This window comes from Lemur catta, chromosome 12 (genome assembly GCF_020740605.2).
Source record: "Lemur catta isolate mLemCat1 chromosome 12, mLemCat1.pri, whole genome shotgun sequence".
Classification (NCBI taxonomy): domain Eukaryota; kingdom Metazoa; phylum Chordata; class Mammalia; order Primates; family Lemuridae; genus Lemur; species Lemur catta.
The window spans coordinates 9,999,944-10,020,307 of record NC_059139.1 but is presented as its reverse complement, the minus strand read 5'-3'; positions in this window follow the sequence as shown (position 1 = coordinate 10,020,307).

Genomic DNA, 20,364 nt, shown 5'->3' with positions numbered 1-20,364 from the left:
TCCTAAAGAACTGACTTCTCAGTACTGCACAGACTCAATATTAAGTTTTTTAGTTAAAAGAGCAAGATGCGTTTGACTGCATACAGCTAATAGAAACTTTTTACAGTTTAAGATCTGGGCTTAGCTTGTTATTTTCAGTATTTCTCTTTAGAGCTGACATCCAGAAAAACTGTATTTAAATTGGGTTAGACATTGGCATTAGGTTCTTATCAAATTCTATTTATGCTCCATATTGCATCCATGAACCTATATCAAATATAGCTTGCCAAGAAAGAACTCTGCAAAAGATACTGCTCATATTGTTTTATTTCCTACTGTAAACACAAGAATCTTAATTCTAATAGATAGAATCTGGCTGGACTAAGAACGTTTATATTAATGATCCTAGAGAGATTGCCTAAACCTAGAACTTAATAAAGATGAATGAAGTGATCCATTGAAAATAACCAAACTCATACTATGTGGAAATGATAATCAGTGTATTAAATATAGTTTCAAGGCATGCTGACATTTTGAAATATTAACTAAAGCATTGTTGATTGTTGGTATTTCCTCCCAGTCCTCTTCTTACATTCAGACAGGCAGGTGTTCTACACCACGGCCCGCAGAAGAGGAGCTGTAGCAGTAAGCAGGAGCTGACAGAGGCCTGTCCTGGTTTCAGAGGCTCAAAGCTTGGAGAAAAAGGCATGAAGAGTAGACTCAGGAAAATGTCTTTTGAGGAAAAGCACATCTTCTACTCTATGCTTCTCCCTTGCTACAAATTGGGGGGAAAAAAATCTTTCTAGTTCTTGGAGATAGGAGAGAGTCAGAAGGATGGCAATGGGATGCTGGTGGGTCTCCAGAGAGGAACGTAGACTCTGCCATTCTGCCCTGTCTCAATCATCTGCAGTAGGGAGGGTTCATGTGGTCGTTCCCAGGGAGTTCTGGGGAGGGGACAAGACCCCTGGTGTTAATGGCTGTAGGGACATCTAAGCAGATGGGGCCCTAGACAAACTCACGGTGGCCATGGCCTTGGGTGAGGCATGAGCAGCTGAAAAAATTCCCAAGGGGGCCCTGAGGGTAGCTTCAGAGGATGTCCAATGCTGTAGCTTGCCCAGGAATGGCCCTGAAAAAACAAGACAAGGACAGAGCTGGGGAACCTTGCATTGAACCTGGGGGATGAGTCAGCAGCAACCTTGGGCTGCCCTCCAAGGACTAGAAAGGAAAACAGAACAAGGTTGATACTGGGGTAGCCAGATGGGTAGGAAACTAGTTTCTTCCCCCCAGTCTATTGAAGAGCACAACACAGTCCTCTGAGCATGTAGACATAGATTTGGAGAAAAAGAAGTAGAGGTGGAGAGATAAACTTGAATTGTCTGAGATTACATTTTCACTGCCTCATGGAACAAGGGCTCCAAACAGAATTAAATTCACTTATTTTTTTAAAAAAAGAAGTTATGTTATAGCTCACTGGAGTTTGTGATCTGAAATTCACATCTATCTACTTAAGAATATATTTTGAGTCTTCTGAACTTAGTCCCTAGTTCCTCCTCATAAAGAAGCACAGCACCACTTTTACTGGGGCTAAAGAACTAGTATTGGTTGGTTCTGGATGATGTCCAAAGTGCCCTGGGCTGTTCCCATCACACATGAGATGGCCATCTCCAGCTCCGAGCCTGGTGATGAAATCTTAGTAAACATATTCCAATATATGTACTCAAAATACATCATTTAAGGACTGAAACTTTGCCAGCTGATTTCAATGGAAGGCTTTGCTTTCATCCAACATTCTGCGCAAAACCCTGGTGCTGGCTGTTTCCTCCTTGCATTTCTCTCTGATCTCAGGGCTCTGCGTCTGCCAGCAGCTTCATTCCGTCTCTTTGTGAGAACCAGTTCTCGCTCACTGTGGCAGCTGTGTTCTCTCTGTGTGATCATCAGTCTTCTGCAGGCTGTGGTGATAGGATGGATTTTTAAACTCTTTTGGCAGAAAAAGTCACTTCCTGCTCCGTGAGAAAGATGAAAGTGAACCCCATGTTGTGCAGAAACGTGGACACCATGACACTTCCCGCACTGCAACATTCAGCACCCCCCACTCTCCCAGCGACTCAGAACTTCACTCCCTCAGCCCTTCTCGACCTGGACCGTATAAGCTGCATCTGCCTCTCAGCTGATGTCACGTGGACTCAAGTAAGGCTACTTGGGCACTCAGCTGCCTATCCTTAAAGGCTCAGAGTAGCTACTGCCTTTCCCACTGTTACCTGCACAGGTCTTAACACAGGACATCCTCAGTAACTGAAATGTGTGCACCATACGTTTAAAAGTAACTACCCCAAAATCTCAGGTGAAAAATCATTCCCTGCAGCTATGTTATGGGAAAATGTGGTAAGTTATAGTCACTGATTATTGGAATGCAAAGAACATCTAGGTTCCCGGTTCCTTTCTGTGGCTTGACTTTAAGTCATGACAAGTTATGGAGGCATTTCAGAATTTGTTTCTTGCTGTCTCCACATATAGAAAAGAGCCCTTTGGCATGGTTTGTATGATCAAAGGAAACTGAACCTGCAGCTGTGGGAAGAGTCCTAGGGAGAAATGACACCTAAGCTGCATACTAGAGCCACTCACATAGACCTTTATTTCTCATTTCTTACATGCCTACTACCCATGCAGGTTTGGGAGTTATCTGGAGACATTATCCCATTCCTCTCTCTCCACACTGCTCTAAGTTGCCACAGAACCTGGTAAACAGGAAAAATTCAGTAGGTGTTTGGAAATATAGTTGAATTGGAGGAAGGGCTCTTGGTAAAGTCAGCGTCTCCCTCCGAGGACTCGGTGGACAGTCTGGAGCCTGCAGAGAGCATAAAGACCCTTCTCCTCGTGCACTGGCTCTCATTATTCAGAGAGGATGCAAACCCTCGACAAGAGTGATGCAACCACTAAGCAGTGGGTACAGTACATCTCTCTGATGCTAAGAACATCACATGCTCCGGGACAGCAGACCCCCTGCCGCCACCTGTCAGGTAGTTCACCAGTCTCTGACTCTCCCACTCTTTAGCGAGACCGCTCTCTGATCAGGAAGGGCCAGGAAGGGCCAGGAAGGCAGACCCACGACCCTACATGGAAGATGGGAGAAGAGCACACACAGTGGGTGTCCACTGGAGGCCGTCCCTCCACTTAGACGCAGTTCTCTGAGGCTCCCAGCTTCAGCCAGACAGCTCTAAGATGCGCTGTGTGGCTATCGGTGAAACCAGAGGCAGAGGCAACCACAAAGGGGGTGCTAGCACCATAAATCTGAAAGAGAAAATTACTCCTGTCAAATCCTTCTCAGAGCACTTAAAGTTATCTGAAAAATTTACTAGTCCTCTCTGTAGCTTCCATTCACTTCAGAGATTTTGTCTTATGGTGTGGGTTGGTCTGGACCATAGAAAAGATACTGGGTGCAGCTGGGCTTTTTTTCCTTCTCCTATGGAGGGTTTGGCCTCTGCTAACGGTGAGGCAGTTTTTTGGTTTGCTTAAGTTCTGTTTAAAAAGTGCCGATTTATTAACCTACTGTGTTCAGCCCCCTTAGGGCACCCACATGCCCGTCCCTGCCATGACCTCACAGACGGTATCTTTGTTTAAAATTTCAACATTCTGTTCATCATAAGTTGTTTTTTAACATTAATTTTGAGTTTTAAAAAATATCGCATCAAAATATATTGTTTCTCTTGATTACAGAGGTTTTCTTGGGGAACTCTCTTAAATTATGTACCTATATTAGCTTCTTAGGGTTGCCATGACAAACTACCACAACCCGGGTGGTTTAAAACAATAACAATTTATTCTCTCGCAGTTCTGGAACCAGATGCCTGAAACTGTGGTGTCCACAGGGCCACACCCTCTCTGAAGCCTCTGGGAGAGAACCCTTCCCTGCTCCCCCTTTCTGGTGGCTCCGGGTGTTCCTTGGCTTGTGGCAGTGTCAATTCAATCCCCGCCTCTGTCTCCACGTGGCCATCCTCCCTGCGTCTCTGTGGTCAGATTGCCCTCTGCCGTCCTCTAGTAAGGACACCTGTCGTTGGATGTAGGGCCTACCCTGACTCTAGGAGCATCTCATCTGGAGATGTTTAATTACATTGCAAAGACCCTTTACAAAATAAGATTACATTCACAGGTCCCACGGATTAGGATTTAGACATATCTTCTTGGGAGGCATGATTCGACCGACTACAGCAACCAAAACAAATAATAAATATGCTTCATTTGCTCTACCTTCGTCTTGGCCCCACTTCAGAGACGTGTGTCCCCCACGGACTCTGAATCCTCACTAGAGAGTCAGAGCTGGTTCTTTTTGGTTTCGTGGAATGTGTGGACAGGACAATGTAAACAGTGAGCAGCACACATGAAAAGAGTGGTGACTTTTTGTAGCCCTTCCCACCCACATGGAGAGAGTATGGCAAAGAGAGAAGGGTGATATTTTTCTACATTAAAGATTTTATTAAGGGTCTTGAAAGTAAGTCGTAGAGAAGTTACCAAACTTATGTCATTACAATAACATACCTTTTTGTTTTACATAATTTTTTGTCCCTTGACTTGTTTTCTTTCAATATTTGCCATATATATGCACATATATGTATATACACTATATATATGTGTATGTGTGTATACACACACATATGTACACACAACTATTGATTTTTTAAAAACCATAGCTGCATGGCTGCTATAAACATGGTCCGAAATTCTTAGAGCATGATCTTCTTCCTATAATCGTGGGAAAGAGTGAGCTACTTTAAAAACATACACATGCACACACTTCTTGAAGCCATATGGAGTTTTTATTCATGCAAATAGAGGCTTGGTTTTCTCCCAATTTCCCACAAGGCACTCTTCAGCATCGGAAAGATTTCTGCCCCTCACTGGGACCTAGTAGGATGATCCTGTGACTAAAACTCTCCCCACAACTTGCCTTGGCTTTTAGCTCCTCCCTAATTACCACCATGGTGGCATCAAAGCACAAGAAAATGTGAATAAAGACCACGATCCGTTCTGCACTTTTTTAGCCTAAAATACAATTTCAGGTGAAGCTTTATGTAAATACAAAAATACAGTTTCAGATGAATCAGAATGTAAATTTCCACAATAATAGACTAGCAATGTTATCTCAAAAAAAGTGTGCAAACTCATGTGTTTGGGTAAACTCATATTTAATATGCTTAAGAGTTGGCATCATGTGAGCAAATTATTTGCAGATTGCTAGACAGGGTGAATAATCCCACACCATATGGAGGCTATTTATGAACCACAGCAACTTCCACACTGTTGATCATGTGTAAGATAAACAATGTAACCAAAGTGAATTATTACTTTTCCATTATTTTCTTGGTTTATTACACTTAATGTTTAAATTGAGAGAAGCAGTTTTTCAGAGATTCTATTATATACATCTTATTATTTATTAGTTAAGGAGGAATTATTTGTGTTTACTCTTTTTTGACTCTAACAAAAAATTCGCTTTCCTTTTCCTAAGTGCCAACTGATATTTCATAGAGAAAAAGATTAATTATCATAATATTAAGCGAATAGCAACATTTACTCATATAATGTAAGTCTTAGAGGACTAATCGTGAGGGAAGAGGATGCCCAGTGGTGTGTAGGAATGGGTGCAGAGATGGGTGGCACTTGCAGAAAATGAGAATTCTGTGTTGGCATGAAGATGCCTCTCCCACACTAGACACTAGAGCCTTTAGGGTACAATATGACAAGTGCTTATTATTGAACTTCCTAAACTTTTAAAATCTATCCTCTCTTCTCCAGTTTCAATGCAACATTATAGCCTGAACTTGATTGTTCGAATAGCATCCTAACTGCTCTCTGCTCTGTGTGAACCCCCTCAAACTCAGCCTTCACACGCTACCAGAATTATCCTTCCAGATAGCAAATCTGATCATGTCATGCCACTAATCAACATTTTTTAATAACTCCCTGTAGAATAAAGTCCTAATTCCCTAACATGGCTCATGGGCCCATTGATGCTCTGACTCAGCCTACCTTTCCACTCTTGTCTCCTATTCTTGCAGACAGGTTGAGTAGTCAACAGTTCAGCAGGATAGTAGAGGTATGGGAGTTTGGAAGTGGTGATGAGAAGTGAGAAGGAAGAGCCTTCCTCCCAACCCTGAGGCACCTGGAGCACAGGAGAAGGAACAGCATCTACAAAAATGCTGCAGGAGAGTTGGTGAGGAGGAAAGCAGGTCCAGCAGGGCCAGGACCTCAACCAAATCTGGAGTTCTTCATAACACTTACTTAATCCTTTCATAGACTTATCCCAAACATTAGTGTCATGCAAACATTTTTGCTTTTCTTAAAGATACACTTGAAAAAGATAGCAGGTGTCAAATTCCTCTCCCTACGGGAACACAAATTTAATATTGGCTGATTAAGCTCCTGTCAGTTGTAGATACAGGTATAAGAGAGAAGTCAAAGATAAATTCAGACATAGTCCCTTCACTTAAGAAGCTCACGGGACCTTTACGAGCTTTGAATCTTCAATGAAAAATTCACTTACTGAAAGAAATGTTGGCTCAGAATCTCCTGTCATTCTCCTATAACCAAATCCTGGCCAAGAAGTGAGAGAGATAAGATATGATGAAAAGAAGCATGTTCTGAGAGAAAGTGTAATGAATGAGGCCTGGAAAGCAGAGGACAGGCAAGGCTGAGGCTTTCTGGAACACAGATGAGAGACAGTATGGAGCAGGCAGGCAGAGGAGATCTCAGCGTGAAGCTGTGTTGTCATTTTAGCCTCTCTGAGCCCTTCTTCACGTGAATCTCTACTTCAGAGTAAGAGACGGTTTTCAGCATTTAATTGGTCCTACGTCTCTGAAACCCTTACAGTCAGACCCTGTCTGCTATAACAAAATACCATAGACTGAGTGACTTATAAACAACATAAATTTATTTATCACAGTTCTGGAAGCTGGAAATCCGAGATCTGGTTGCCAGCATGGTCCGGTTCTGGTGAGGGTTGCAGAACCCTCTTTCAGGTTGCAGACTGCCAGCTTCTCTCTGTGTCCTCACATGATGGAAGGAGCGAGGGAGTACTCTGGGATCTCTTATGAAAGGTCACTAAACCCATTCATGAGGTAGGGGAGCCCTTATGGCCTAACCACCTCCCCAAAGCCCCACCTCCTAATTCCATCACCTTGTGGTTCAGACTCCAATGTATGAATTTTGAGGGAACCTGAGCATTCAGACCTCTGTATCTGCCCTGAGTCTGCAGGAGATGAGAGACTACTTAGAGCTATCACTGGGGGCTTCTTGTTTTCCATGCATGCTCTTAAGTGAATGTTTTTCCTGTATGTGGTACAGTAAGAAGAAGCCAGCTACGGTGGTCAATTGTCAGCTAACGCGTGGATCAATCCATCCCCGTGCTCAGTGACTTACAACACAGCAATTACTTCTGTCAATCACAGATCTGTGGACTGGCTGAAGTGGCTTTGCTTTGGTCTGAAGTTCTGCTGGGTTTGGCCTCAGGTAAGGCTCATATCTGTCCTACTTAACTCATTCTGAGAGCTAGGCTGAAGAATCAGTAGCTAGCAGGGTATAATATTATATCTGGTATATGTTCATAATATTTTATGAGAGACCAAACTGAACATCCAGATTTTACACATACCAGCTAAAGGAGAGAACTCATGTTTTTAAAGGAATGCACTCAAACTTTCTATGAATCCTACTACTCAAAAAATGAATTAAAATGCTTGGCATTATTCCCCTCTCTGGATTTTTGTAGCAAATACTGAAAATCCTCAATATTGTTAAGAGTTTAAATACATGGCCTTATACAAATTCTATAGATTTAGTGCTATGTAAAAAAGTGTGTCCACAGAAACTGTGAAGTGGAATGTAATGTAAAAGTAAAGTAATAATTGAGAAAAACAGTCCGTTAATGTCAGTCACAGTGGAAAGTCACAAATCTCCCAGCAAATGTTATCAGTATATCATCTGCACGAAAAGAAGCAAGAGAAGATCCAGGGGACTTTGCTGGTGAAACTGAAGATTTATAAAAGAGATATGCAAAAGCACAAATAAAAATCCTAATCACTCTTGGCTTTAAGAAAAGGAATAAGAATAAAATCTAGGCTCAAAAAAATCCTTTGCCATGTCAACCAATTAGTTTATTTTATATCACATCTTGGATTTAAAAAAAATACATATAGGTGAAAAATATAAGTATCTCCTATGTATAAACCTGAAGCATAAAAGTCCCAGAAAAAGTCTTTCATGTCAAACAACTACTAATCAAAAGTATTTGTTTCTTGCCAAAAGAGGAGTACTTGGGAGTGACAGCTGAGAAGATTTGCTGATGAAAGTCTGATTAGCACATATTGGTGATGAGGAGACACCTGTATCTACCTTTAACCCACCATATGCCCATTCTTATAGATTGACACCTTAATGCCTTAAAAACATACACATACAAATGAAAGACATTACGTTATCATCTGCATGGTGATAAACTTATTGTTTGCACCTGGTGTTGAAGTGTCTCTCCTTAAGGAAAAGGATTTAGAGGGATTTAAAGCATGACTTCGGTTACTAGCCAGCACTGACCAGCAAGGAGAACCAAAGCCTTCTGCCTCATACAATTATGCTGCCTGTTACGTCTGGGAGGATCTGGGGACTCGTGAATGGCCCTGTTTTGTCCTAACTCTACCTTCAGGCCAAGACAGAAGCACTGATGTTACCCAGGAGAGTGCAGAGCTGGGGTGAAAAAGGAGACTGATGGCTCCACCCCCAGACAGGGTGGATGTGGAGACAATGTCTGGCAAGAGAGCAGGACTACAGATACAGCTGAGATGATCACACGTGATTATTGGCACATTTGCAACTTTCCTTGGCATCTTCTCCTGACAAATATTTCCCCTTAGGGATTAGCTATGAAGCCCTTACAAGGCAAAGGACTTCCATGGCAGGTATACTTGCAGTTCAGAACTTTATTTTCCATATCTCAACTTAACTTCCATTTTGGACCTCCCTTCAGCAGAATGAGAGAAAACAAATTCAACTTCCTTAGGGTTAGTCTTGGGATGATCATGCATCCTGGTTTGGCCTATCCCAGCTTAATTATAAGTACTCCCAACTGTGTCCTGATGTCCATATTTGGTCACCCTGGTGAGTCACCTTCCCAATTCTTAGTTCATCTCCAAGTTCCAAGAGGTTGGCATGCTTTGGGCTAGAAGGATGGGACAGTGGTCTAATCACCCAGTCACTCAGGTTTCCTCTGAAATATCTATCATTTTGGCATGTGTGGGCAATCAGGCCTTGGGGCTGGGACTTTCTGCCACTTCTCTCCCATGCTTGGGCAGTGGCATCTTTCCACATCTGTCTGTGCCCTCATGCGGAGATGCTGGCATCCCTCTCTGGGGTCTGCCGCTTCCCTAGTGCAATGCAGGGGATTTGGACCTTAGTCCACACGGGAGGCAGCCTGATGTTCATACTGTATTTGACTATGGGATGGATCTACTGGTACTTTTAATAGACATAATACAGCAAAAGTGATGGGCTGTCACTTCCAGACGGAAGATTCTGGCTTCCATCTTGTTTGCCGTCTCTTGCTCTCTTTCTGCTCACTGACGGAAACCAGCTGCCATGTTGTGAGCTGACTTTTGGAGAGACTCGTGTGGAATGGAAGGAACCCTCATTCCAAAACCCTACATGGTGCTGAATCCTCCCAGCAATGATATGAATGAACTTGGAGGCAGATCACCCACTGTCAAGACTTGAAATGACTACAACCATGGGCAACATCTTGATCGAGGGTTTGTGAGAGGCCCTGACCAGAGGACTCAGCTAAGGCAAATTTAGACCCTGACCCACTAAAGCCATAAATCACTGTTGGTTTGAGCTGCTAAATTTGGGGGTAATTTGTTACACAGCAGTAAGTAGCTAATACAGCTCTCTCTGCCGTGGAGCCCTGTATATCTCTCTTGCATCTTACTAATGCCAGGAATTACAGCAAATCCCTTCTTGTAATAACTGTGTCTTTTATTTTCTGTATTCTGACGCTTTGACATCTGGGGCCTTGCTGACCCTGGAGAGACTGCCCTTCCCAAGACTAATTGGTACTTAGAGACAGTAAACAATTTGCCCAAGAGTGTACTTGTTAAATACAAATCAACCAATCAGGACCCCACACCCCAACCACCTTTTTTTATTGAGCTCTTATACTCTGGAACACTCTCTGCTGGTCCTAATCATCCTGGAGCCAAGTGCCAGGCACCTAGGGATAGCCCTTCTGCCCCAGAGCCTACTAAAATGATTCAAACTAGCCATCCTAGGTCAGCTTGCCCAGCCCTACCTGTTTCTTCATGCAGAAACCACAATACAGGCTCCTGCTCGGTTTCCCCTCCCTTTACCTCCCTACTAGCCCTGTGGCTTCCCTGTGTGGCCTCCAGTGGCACGCTGTGCTCCCTCCTCTGGGGAACTGTGAGTAACAAACTGTCTTTTATGGCAATCATCTCCTGATCTGTTCGCCTTACTACATCTCAAATTTTCTATAAATTTACTGTATTTTAAAACATTTCTTTCTTCTTTCCTCCAAGCAGGGTCATCTTTCATAGTTTTGTAGTTTTAGAGGGAAGCTTCCCTCTCCCTCCTGCTTCTGATCAAAATTTTTGTCGGAATATCATACCCCTCTTTTTATTCAACCACTAAATGTCAGAGACCATAAGTCTTTCCTACTCTTAGTCCTGTCTGTGGGGCTTCTTTGAATGTAAAAGAAAAAAGAAAGGAAATACTAGGTGAAAATGCAGAAGGTAATACCACAAGATATTCTCCCAAAGCTGTGCATTTGCCCTTAGCTATTTGAAGCTTCTCCAAAGACAGTCCTGAAAGAGAAGATCCCAGAAAGAACAGAACAGGACGTGGACATAAAATGGATCCCTATAGAGCAGGCTGGGCTTGAAGGTAACCTTAGGCATTTACATGGCGAAGAGGACCATCAAAAATTCAGTAAATTCATTAAAATGCACAATGGGATTTCCACACATAGACTTTATGTTTGTTTATTTATTTTTTTTATTTCAGCATACTATAGGGGTACAAATGTTTAGGTTACATATATTGCCTGTGCCTCACCCCAGTCAGAACTTCAGAACCATCCCTCAGACGGTGCTCACCACACCCATTAGGTGTGAACATACCCATCCCCTCCTCCCCCCCCACCTGCCTGACGCCTCATGAATGTTACTAGTATATGTGCACATAAGTGTTGATTAGTTAATACCAATTTGATGGTGAGTACATGTGGTGCTTGTTTTTCCATTCTTGTGATACTTCACTTAGTAGAATGAGTTCCAGCTCTACCCAGGATAATACAAGAGGTGCTAGATCACCGTTGTTTTTTGTGGCTGAGTAGAACTCCATGGTACACATATATCACATTTTATTAATCCACTCATGTATTGATGGGCACTTGGGTTGTTTCCACATCTTTGCAATTGTGAATTGTGCTGCTATAAACATTTGAGTGCAGGTATCTTTTTTATAGAATTAGACTTTATTTTTAAATGAACTAGTTTCTCCTGTTTACTAGCTCTAGGAAGAAGCTTATGACTGTAATAAATTCTGCCAATAATGTTGACTTCTAAATACCAAAAAGTTTTGGAAAAAATTCCCTTGGGTATAAAAATAGAAGAAAGAAAAACAAAAAGGGCTATTCTAAGTGCATATGTGTTTTGCCATTTTCCCCCTCCCCTTGCAGTAAACTTATATTGAGTAGTTCATTTAATAGAAGCCTTCTTGAAAACCACGGCCCATGTGGTAAGGTTTGTTTTACATGGGTCACTAATGTGGAAGGCTTTGATACCTTATGTTGAAAGTAGAGCAGTCAATTAATTCCATAAGTATGAACTTGGCATAGTATCCAATTTACCCTTAGGGGAAAGCTGCCAGGATCTCAGTACTGGTTTCTAAATAATATTTAGTTTTCTGACTTGAAGTAAAAGCATGTTGCTTTAATTCATGAAGCATGAACTGAAGATTCTGTCTCTTTTCTGTTCTCTTATTTCCCTTAAAGGAATCCTGGGCATAACTTGACTTCAGAAGGGTAGGAAATCTGCTTCCTCACCCTCTGCAAAGAAATGCATGCTCATTTTGCTCAGGCTCTGCATTAGTCAGTATATTATGGGTTATGCTTCAGTAACAAACAGCTCTAAAATCTGAGTGGCCCAAAGCATAAAAAAAAAAAAAGATTTATTTCTCCCTCACACTGTATATACAACAGGGTTTGGCAGTAGTTTTAGGTTCTGCATAATGGCTCAGTGATTCAGGATGATGGAACAGCCATATTTCAAATGTTGCTTGTTTCTATGCCAGAGAGAAAAAAACATTCTGGGGGATTTTAAACCTGCAAATAAATACTCCAGTTCTCACCCTATTGGCCAGTGCTAATCTCATGGCCTCACTAAAGCATGACAAGGCCAGAAATTTAATCTTTATGAGTTCACAATAAGAGGATATTATATTTTGGGGAGTTGTCACAATGATTACTACAGGGTCATATAAGAAAACAACTCTTCCCCAGTGTATGTTTTTGTCTGCTTTGTCAAAAATCGAAAGGCTATGTGAGGATGGCTTTATATCTGGGTTCTCAGTTCTGTTCCATTGGTCTGTGTCTCTGTTCTTGTGCCAGTACTATGCTGTTTTGGTTACTATAGCCTTGTAGTATAGCTTGAAATCTGGTAAATTGATGCTTCCCAATTTGTTCTTTCTGCTTAACATTGCTTTTGCTATACAGAGTCTTCTCAGGTTTCATACAAAGCATAGAATTATTTTTTCTAACAGACTTGAACCTAAGGTATGAAACCGTAAGAATTCTAGAAGAAAATGTTGGAAAAACTCTTATAGACATCAGCCTTGGGAAAGAATTTATGAGGAAGAGCCCAAAAGCAATCACAGCATAAATGAAAGTAAATAAATGGGGCCTCATCAAATTAAAAAGCTTCTGCACAGCCAAGGAAACTATCACAAGAGCAAATAGATAACCTACAGAATGGGAAAAAATATGTGCATGCTATACATCCTATAAGGGGCTGATAACTAGAATTTTTATAGAACTCAGGAAAGTCACCAAGAAAAAAATCATACAATCTCATTAAAAATTGGGCAAAGGACATGACCAGAGACTTTTCAAAAGAAGACATACCGATGGCCAAAAAACATATGAAAAAACGTTCAACATCTCTAATCATCAGGGAAATGCAAATCAAAACCACAATGAGAAATCTATCACTCAACTCCAGTGAGAACGGCTTTTATCGAAAAGTCCCAAAACAACAAATGTTGGTGTGGATATGGAGAGATAGGAACACTCATACATTTCTGGTGGGACTGCAAACTAATACAACCTCTGTGGAAAGTAATATGGAGCTACCTCTAAAAGTAGAACTACCATTTGATCCAGCATTCCCACTACTGGATTTCTACCCAGAGGGAAAAAAGACATTCTATAAAAAAGACATCTGCACTCGAATGTTTATAGTAGCACAATTCACAATTGCAAGGATGTGGAAACAACCCAAATGCTCATCAATACATGAGTGGATTAATAAAATGTGGTATGTGTATACCATGGAGTACTACTCAGCCATAAAAAAATTAGGAACTACCTATTGTATTATCCTGGATGGAGCTGGAGCCCATTCTTCCAAGTGAATTATGACAAGAATGAAAAAACAAACACTACATGTACTCACTATTAAATTGGCACTAATTGATTAATATTAATATGCACACATGAGAAGTAACATTCGTAGGGTATAGGGCAGGTGGGAGGGGGGAGGAGGGGATGGGTAAACGCACACCTAGGATGTGGTACACACTATCTGGGGGATGGGCACGTTTGTTGGGTGGTGCAGAGGCAATTTATGTAACCAAAGTGTTTGTACCCCTGTATTACTCTAAAATAAAAAAATTTTTAAAGTAATAACAAAAAAGAATATAACATTGTAAATAATGTAAATGTCCAGTAACATGGGATTGGTTATATAAACCATGACACAATAGAGAATTATTCAAGTATTGAAAATTATTCTGTAGGTAATGTATATTGACCATAAAGACATTTTTATATTTTGCTTGGTGAAGAAATAGGTTACTGTTTTTAAAAAGTATATATACGTCTATATGTATGTATATAAATAAGCATATATAAGTATAAGTATATATACGTCTATATGTATGTATATAAAAAACTGAAAGAATATTCATTGTGATGTTAACAATGACTGTGAATGATGGAATCACTGCTAGTTTTTCTGTTTGCATATTTGTATTTTCTAATTTTTTTCCAACAAATACATATTGCTTCAATAGGAAAAAGAAAAAAGAAAACCAACTTGAACCAGGCAAATGCACTCCAGGCCCTGCTGTCTTGCCTCTGCAGTGGAGTCCACTGTTCTTCAAAGGCTCCAGGCACTTTTCTTTCCTCCCTATCAGTTAATCCTTATTCCCTCTTTTGTTCATCTTAGAATCGTCTCTTTAAGTAATGAATTTTCGACACTGCTATCCCTTTAATCAAGTAGTTCAGCACATTATAATTACCCAGGGAAATTTTAAAAAACGGTTATACCCAGGCCCCCTCCAAAAAAACCAATTAAATAAAAATCTTTTGGGTATGGAGGCAGCACACAGTCATCAGTACTTTTTAAATCTCCCCAGGTGAGTCAAAGGTGCGACAGAGCTGAGAAGCACTATTCTAATATTTTGAGTTAATGACCTGGTTATGGCCTTTGTCTCAGCATCAACCAGCCAGGGGAGGCCTCAGGGGTAAGACACCAGTCCCTGGGCTCAGGCTTCACACGTTTGAGTACGAAGAATCTGCCCTCAGAGGCTACAGCGCCCGCCTCAGTGGAGGAAGATCGCACATTCCACACATATCCCACCGGGTGACAACCCTGCCCTTCTTCTCACCACCACACCAAGGCGCCAGAAAGCATTATTTCCAGAAATGAGAGAAGGGACAGGCCGATACTTGAATTTTGAAACTGAGAGTCTTCCCATTCCAGTTAACTACTGTTACATTTTTTAAAAAACTCAAAATTTATAAGGTTAAAATAACATTTATTTTTCTGGCAAATAAGCAGACAACACCGCCCCAGGCGGTATCACCCAGGGTGGCCCCCGGGGGCTGTACTAATTGCACCTGAGAGAGCTCACTGCCTGCGGCAAGCTGGCGCAGCAGTTCCTCCACGGGGCAGCCCTGTGGTTCCAAGAGCAGGAAACCCAAGGGAGGGAATCTCAAGAGAATCAGGCTGAGGCTACATTGTCTTCCATGACTTAGAAGTCACATGGTGCCACTTTTGCTATCAGTCACTAGACAACCCAGATATAAGTGGAGGGAACAGAGATCCCACCTCTCAAGGGAAGGAGTTTTAAAGACACACTGTAAGGGGAGAAAATGGATGGGAAATGTTACTGTGGCCATTTATGAAAATACATTGTCATGTATTAAAATTATCCTCCAAAGGAGAAGTAGAATTCTACAGTGATATAAAACACTAGATCTAGGACAAAACTTATTAGCTCTTTTAACTGGATACAGGAACTTGGTTGAGTTTCTGACCTCCTTACTCCCACCCCTGCCACGGCTTAATTTTCAGTTGTAAAATGGGTATGAAGCTAATAAGAATAGTACCTAACTCATATACAGGGTAATTATAGGTCCTGGTTTGCCTGGATCCACTTTGTATCTATTGTCCTGACAACGTATACACATTACCATTTGCCCTAAGTTTTCATATTTTAATTATAATTTATTATATATATAGATAAAAATAAGCCATTATATGTTTAGTAGACCTTTACTTCATATTTTCAGTTTCTGCTATGGTCTTACTTAATATTGTGTGACACACATGTGTAATGAATAGGGTTTCTCTTTAATGTGTGTTTAAATTTATAAATTGACCACCAATATCACATCTCTTTTTGCTAAACTTTTCCTGTAACCAATACCTTCCTTCAAGCGCAGAATACAGGATGTGACAGGCACTGCAATGCCCTCCCAAAGATGTGCATGTCCTAATCCCAGAACCTGTGAATATGTCACATTATAAGGCAAAGGGGAATTAGAGTTGCAGATGGAATTAAAGTTGCTAATCAGCCGAACTTGAAATATGGACTCCTCTAGGATTATCTAGGTAGGCCTGGTATTAATAAAATCAGTCATAATGACTGGAGCAGCCATTGTTGGCTTTGAAAATGCAACCATCTCCCAGTCTTTATAGACCAGTTTCATCAGAGGAAGATTTTCACTAATCAATCCAGCTAGAGATTCTGGGAGCCTCTCAAATGTTTTTGTGTATGTGTGTGTGTATGTCTATGGAAGTGCATGCTCCACTCCTCTCCATCCCTCCTGAGGGAGAAATTTCAGGATCATTTCCCTTGTCTCTGTCCAATAAAGCATTGGCAGCTTCTGAGAGCTACCTAGGGTGGGACACCGAAATGTATGGACATTGGATACCATCTCCACTTCTCTTCCTCCCTCCTGAATGAGAAGTCTCTGCATTGTGCACTTTCTCTTAATCCTGCAATGTCTTGTAGGCTTCTGAGAGCTGCCTGTTCCTTTTCCCTAGAACAGTGTTATAGAATGCTGATGAGCTAAGTGCAGGCTCCACTTCTCTCCCTTCCTCTGAAAGGAGAAGTCTCAAGATTGTACACCTTCTCCCAATTCAGCAATGCCATGCAGGCTTCCGAAAGCCCCTGCCCTCTCGCTTTGTTCTTAGGTGCCCCCAGGTCTTTTAACTATAATGGCTGCCTTGACACTCTAATTGAGGTGACATAGGAGTAGATCCCTCAGGCAGCACACCAAAAGGCTAGAGATGTCACATGGACACCTCACTTGCTTTTTCCCTCAAGGAAGAAATTGCAGGGTGAATAGATCTCCCTCATTGTTATGCCAGCTTGTGAGAGGGCTCTCACAGGTAAAGTGAAATTATTCTTCTTAACCATTTCAAAGTGGTTTCTCTTGGTTTTATGCTCATCGGAGGTGTGCAACTTCTTAATTAGATTCTGGAGTTCTCATACAGGTTTTTTGACCCAGATATCATTGTTTTTATAAGTGGTCTTATGAGGGGACGAAGGCTTAGTCTTCCTGGCATCACTCCCTGCAGTGGTTTAATTTTGATATTCTATAGTTAAACTTCAATATAACTTGATTTTGGCTTTTTTTGTGTTTTGATGGGGCCCTTGTTTTTGATTAAATAAATATATATTCTTTATAAAAATGGAGTAAAATTCATAAGGCCTATGATTTTCAAGCATTTATATATAGTGAAACATTCAAAATAATTATACAAAAATTTATTTGACATGTTTTGTATTGTAAAAATATATGGTAAGAAAAAAAATACCTTAAACTAAAATAAAGTAAGAAGACAGTACTCTTGAAAACATTGGGGCTGAAATATTTATATATTTCAATACTAAGAAAGTGAGAATTGATGATTTCTACTTTTAGCAATTTGCCTGATTTACCAAATTCCCTAACACCTGAAGGGAGAGATTTTTCTAAACTAACAATATTATGGTGTACAGAGAAATATCAGTTGAATGTGTCAACATTTATATATTTATTAGTCATAAAATACAACCTTACAGAAGATAATATAAATTTTATAGAACAATAAGACTATATAGAAGTAAAAAATTATTCAGAAAAATAACCAGTAACATAATATTAGAGAGAGAATGCCTAAAAACTGATTAAGTTATGGAACTGCATTCCAGGAACAACTATTCTACTTATGTTATTTTTAATATTCAGGTGATTAAACAAGTTTTTTTAATATAATGTACATGGTTATATGTTACTTTTAAAAATATAATTCTATTTTTTGAAAATATTTTTGTGAGTAGGACTGCATATAGGTCCACTAGTATAATAAAACTAATTTGTAGTTCAGTAAATAAATACTTCAAAAAGTTGTATTACATAAATTATTCAAGCATTCCCTTTTAACTCTCAAAGTATCTCTGTGGGATAAATTTAAGTCAAATTGTGAGTGATCAGTAATTATAATTTCTTATTACTTCTTAAATTTAGTCACCATACACTATCAACTGGAATTGGTGTGGTATATACATAATTCATAATTGCATCTAAATAAGCTGTGATATTTTATCATTCAAAATGGAAGCTGCTATTGCCAAAATGTATAAATATTTCATATATTATAGATGAAGCAACAGAACTACTAGGATATTTTGTCTCTGTTGAATAAACTCCAATTCTTTTCTTCTAACTTCAGATTCTCTCCTCTCCCACCTGGACCAACATTCTGTCTCTCAGTTCTCTGGTTTTTAACCTTCAGGCTTAGTATGCATCACAGTCACCCACCATGTTTGCAAAAATGTTGATTTCCTGGGCTAGACTCCTCGGTTCCTGAATTATGCTTCTAATTCAGTAAGCCTGAATCAGAACAAAGGAATGTGCCTTGTTATAGGCCCCCTAGATGATTCTAATGCAGTTTTGTTATTGAAGGATAAGGGACCACAGTTTGAGGACTAAAATTTTAATTTCACATCCTTTCCCTTGTTCCACATGGGTACTAGAGTGATTCTTTCAAAATCAAAGTGTCATCTCACTGCTGCTGGATTGAGTCCAAAGTCCTAGTAGCACATACAATCTGCAACGAGATGGCCAGTGACTGGTTCTTTCCCATCTCCCCTGCACCTGTGCTCAGAATCCACTTGCCAGAGATGTGCGGCTTGGTGGCATGAGCTGCTTTGATCTCCATTGTACATGCACACAGCCTCCGGTCGACCTGGGATATAGCAGAGTTTAGCAGGCCTCTAAGTCTTTCTCACTTCCTGGAAATCTCTGCTAAATCCCTGCCTGGTCTATCTGAATATTGCTTGCCCCAAATAGGTTCACAATCCCAGGCAAATAGAGCTGCCGTTCCGCCCTGTTCACTTACCACCCATTTGCTCCTTTCATTGACAACGCTCTAAATCAAATGAATCCCTTTGCCAGGAAGTGGACCTTTAGGGCCCTGAAACAGGAAGTGGGCCTTTGCCAGACACTGAATCTGTCGGCACCTTGATCTTGGACTTCCCAGCCTCCAGAACTGCGAGAAATAAATTTTAGTTGTTTATAAGCCACCTAGTCTGTGGTGTTCTATTACAGCAGCCTGAACAGTCTGAAACTCCTTTTCTGCAGGGACAGTTAAGCTAGTGTGTTTTATGACTGCCCTGCCTGCCCTAGTTGAACTGCTACACTGACAGAGTTGAGGGGTTAGAAACAGCCCCCAGGAATAGAGCTACAGACTCATTCTGTTCTTAACCGAGGTCCCGTAATTTTCATGAATAAACCCATCTCAGCTCATTGCATGCTTTTGATTAGATTGTAGTGCTGGAAAAAAAATGGTTGTTTTTTAAAAATTTATCTGCTTTTAGAGTTGCTTTTGGGAAAGAGGATTTCAAGTGCCAGAGTCAAGTCAAATTGAAACCACTCCCAAAGCAGATCTTAAAGCCCCATGAACTGTTCAGAATAATTTTTACATACACACACACACACACCTCATGTACTCCCTTGGGTATGGCTATATAATACTATTGGTCACCAGTGAAGTATGTGTTTGGAATTAATGTTTTCCTTCACAGTGTGGATGGGCCACACAGAAACATTCACCCTCTTCTCCTTGCGACCACTGCAATCCATTTGCCTGGTGGCTGTGCAAGGCGAGAAGCATTGTCTATGCAGACATCTAAATTCTCAGTGCAAAATTCAAAGACCCCTTGCTTCCACTTCATTATAATTAGTAGCACATTCCAAATGCCTGAGCTAAAAGTGCCTCCAGCTCACATATGAGTTTAAGGGCACTAAAACTGTACCTCCTCAAAGTGTAACAAACTCTCTGCTACCCTGCTAGAGCTTCCAGGGTGCTTTGAAATATTTTCCCTCCAAAAAATTTCACGAGCTCACACTGAAAACATTCTGAGAAAGCTTCAACAAAATATGGATAAAGGACTGTTTAGATATAAAACACTCAAACCTTTTTCATGTATTGTCTAAGCTGATCTGATTAGCTCATGAGAATAACTCCGAACTCTTGCCAGAACATAACAGGTTTTCTACATAGGTCTAGTTGGAAAGAGAAAGAAAAACTATATACAGCTGTTCCAAGGCTGGGAAACGCTGTGCAGATCTGACAGCAACTGTTTGCATGCCAAATAGTTCCAGCAATTTCTAATTAAATCCAGCTCAGGAGAAATTTTATGATCTGCATCACATGGTTTCTGTCTGTATCTGGGATGCTTTTCCTCTCCCTTTTTAAAAGCCCCTCCAGTGAAGTCTGCCTATTTTCTTAATCTTAAAGGGCTAACTAATCCAGAGGCAAAAATATTGTTTTA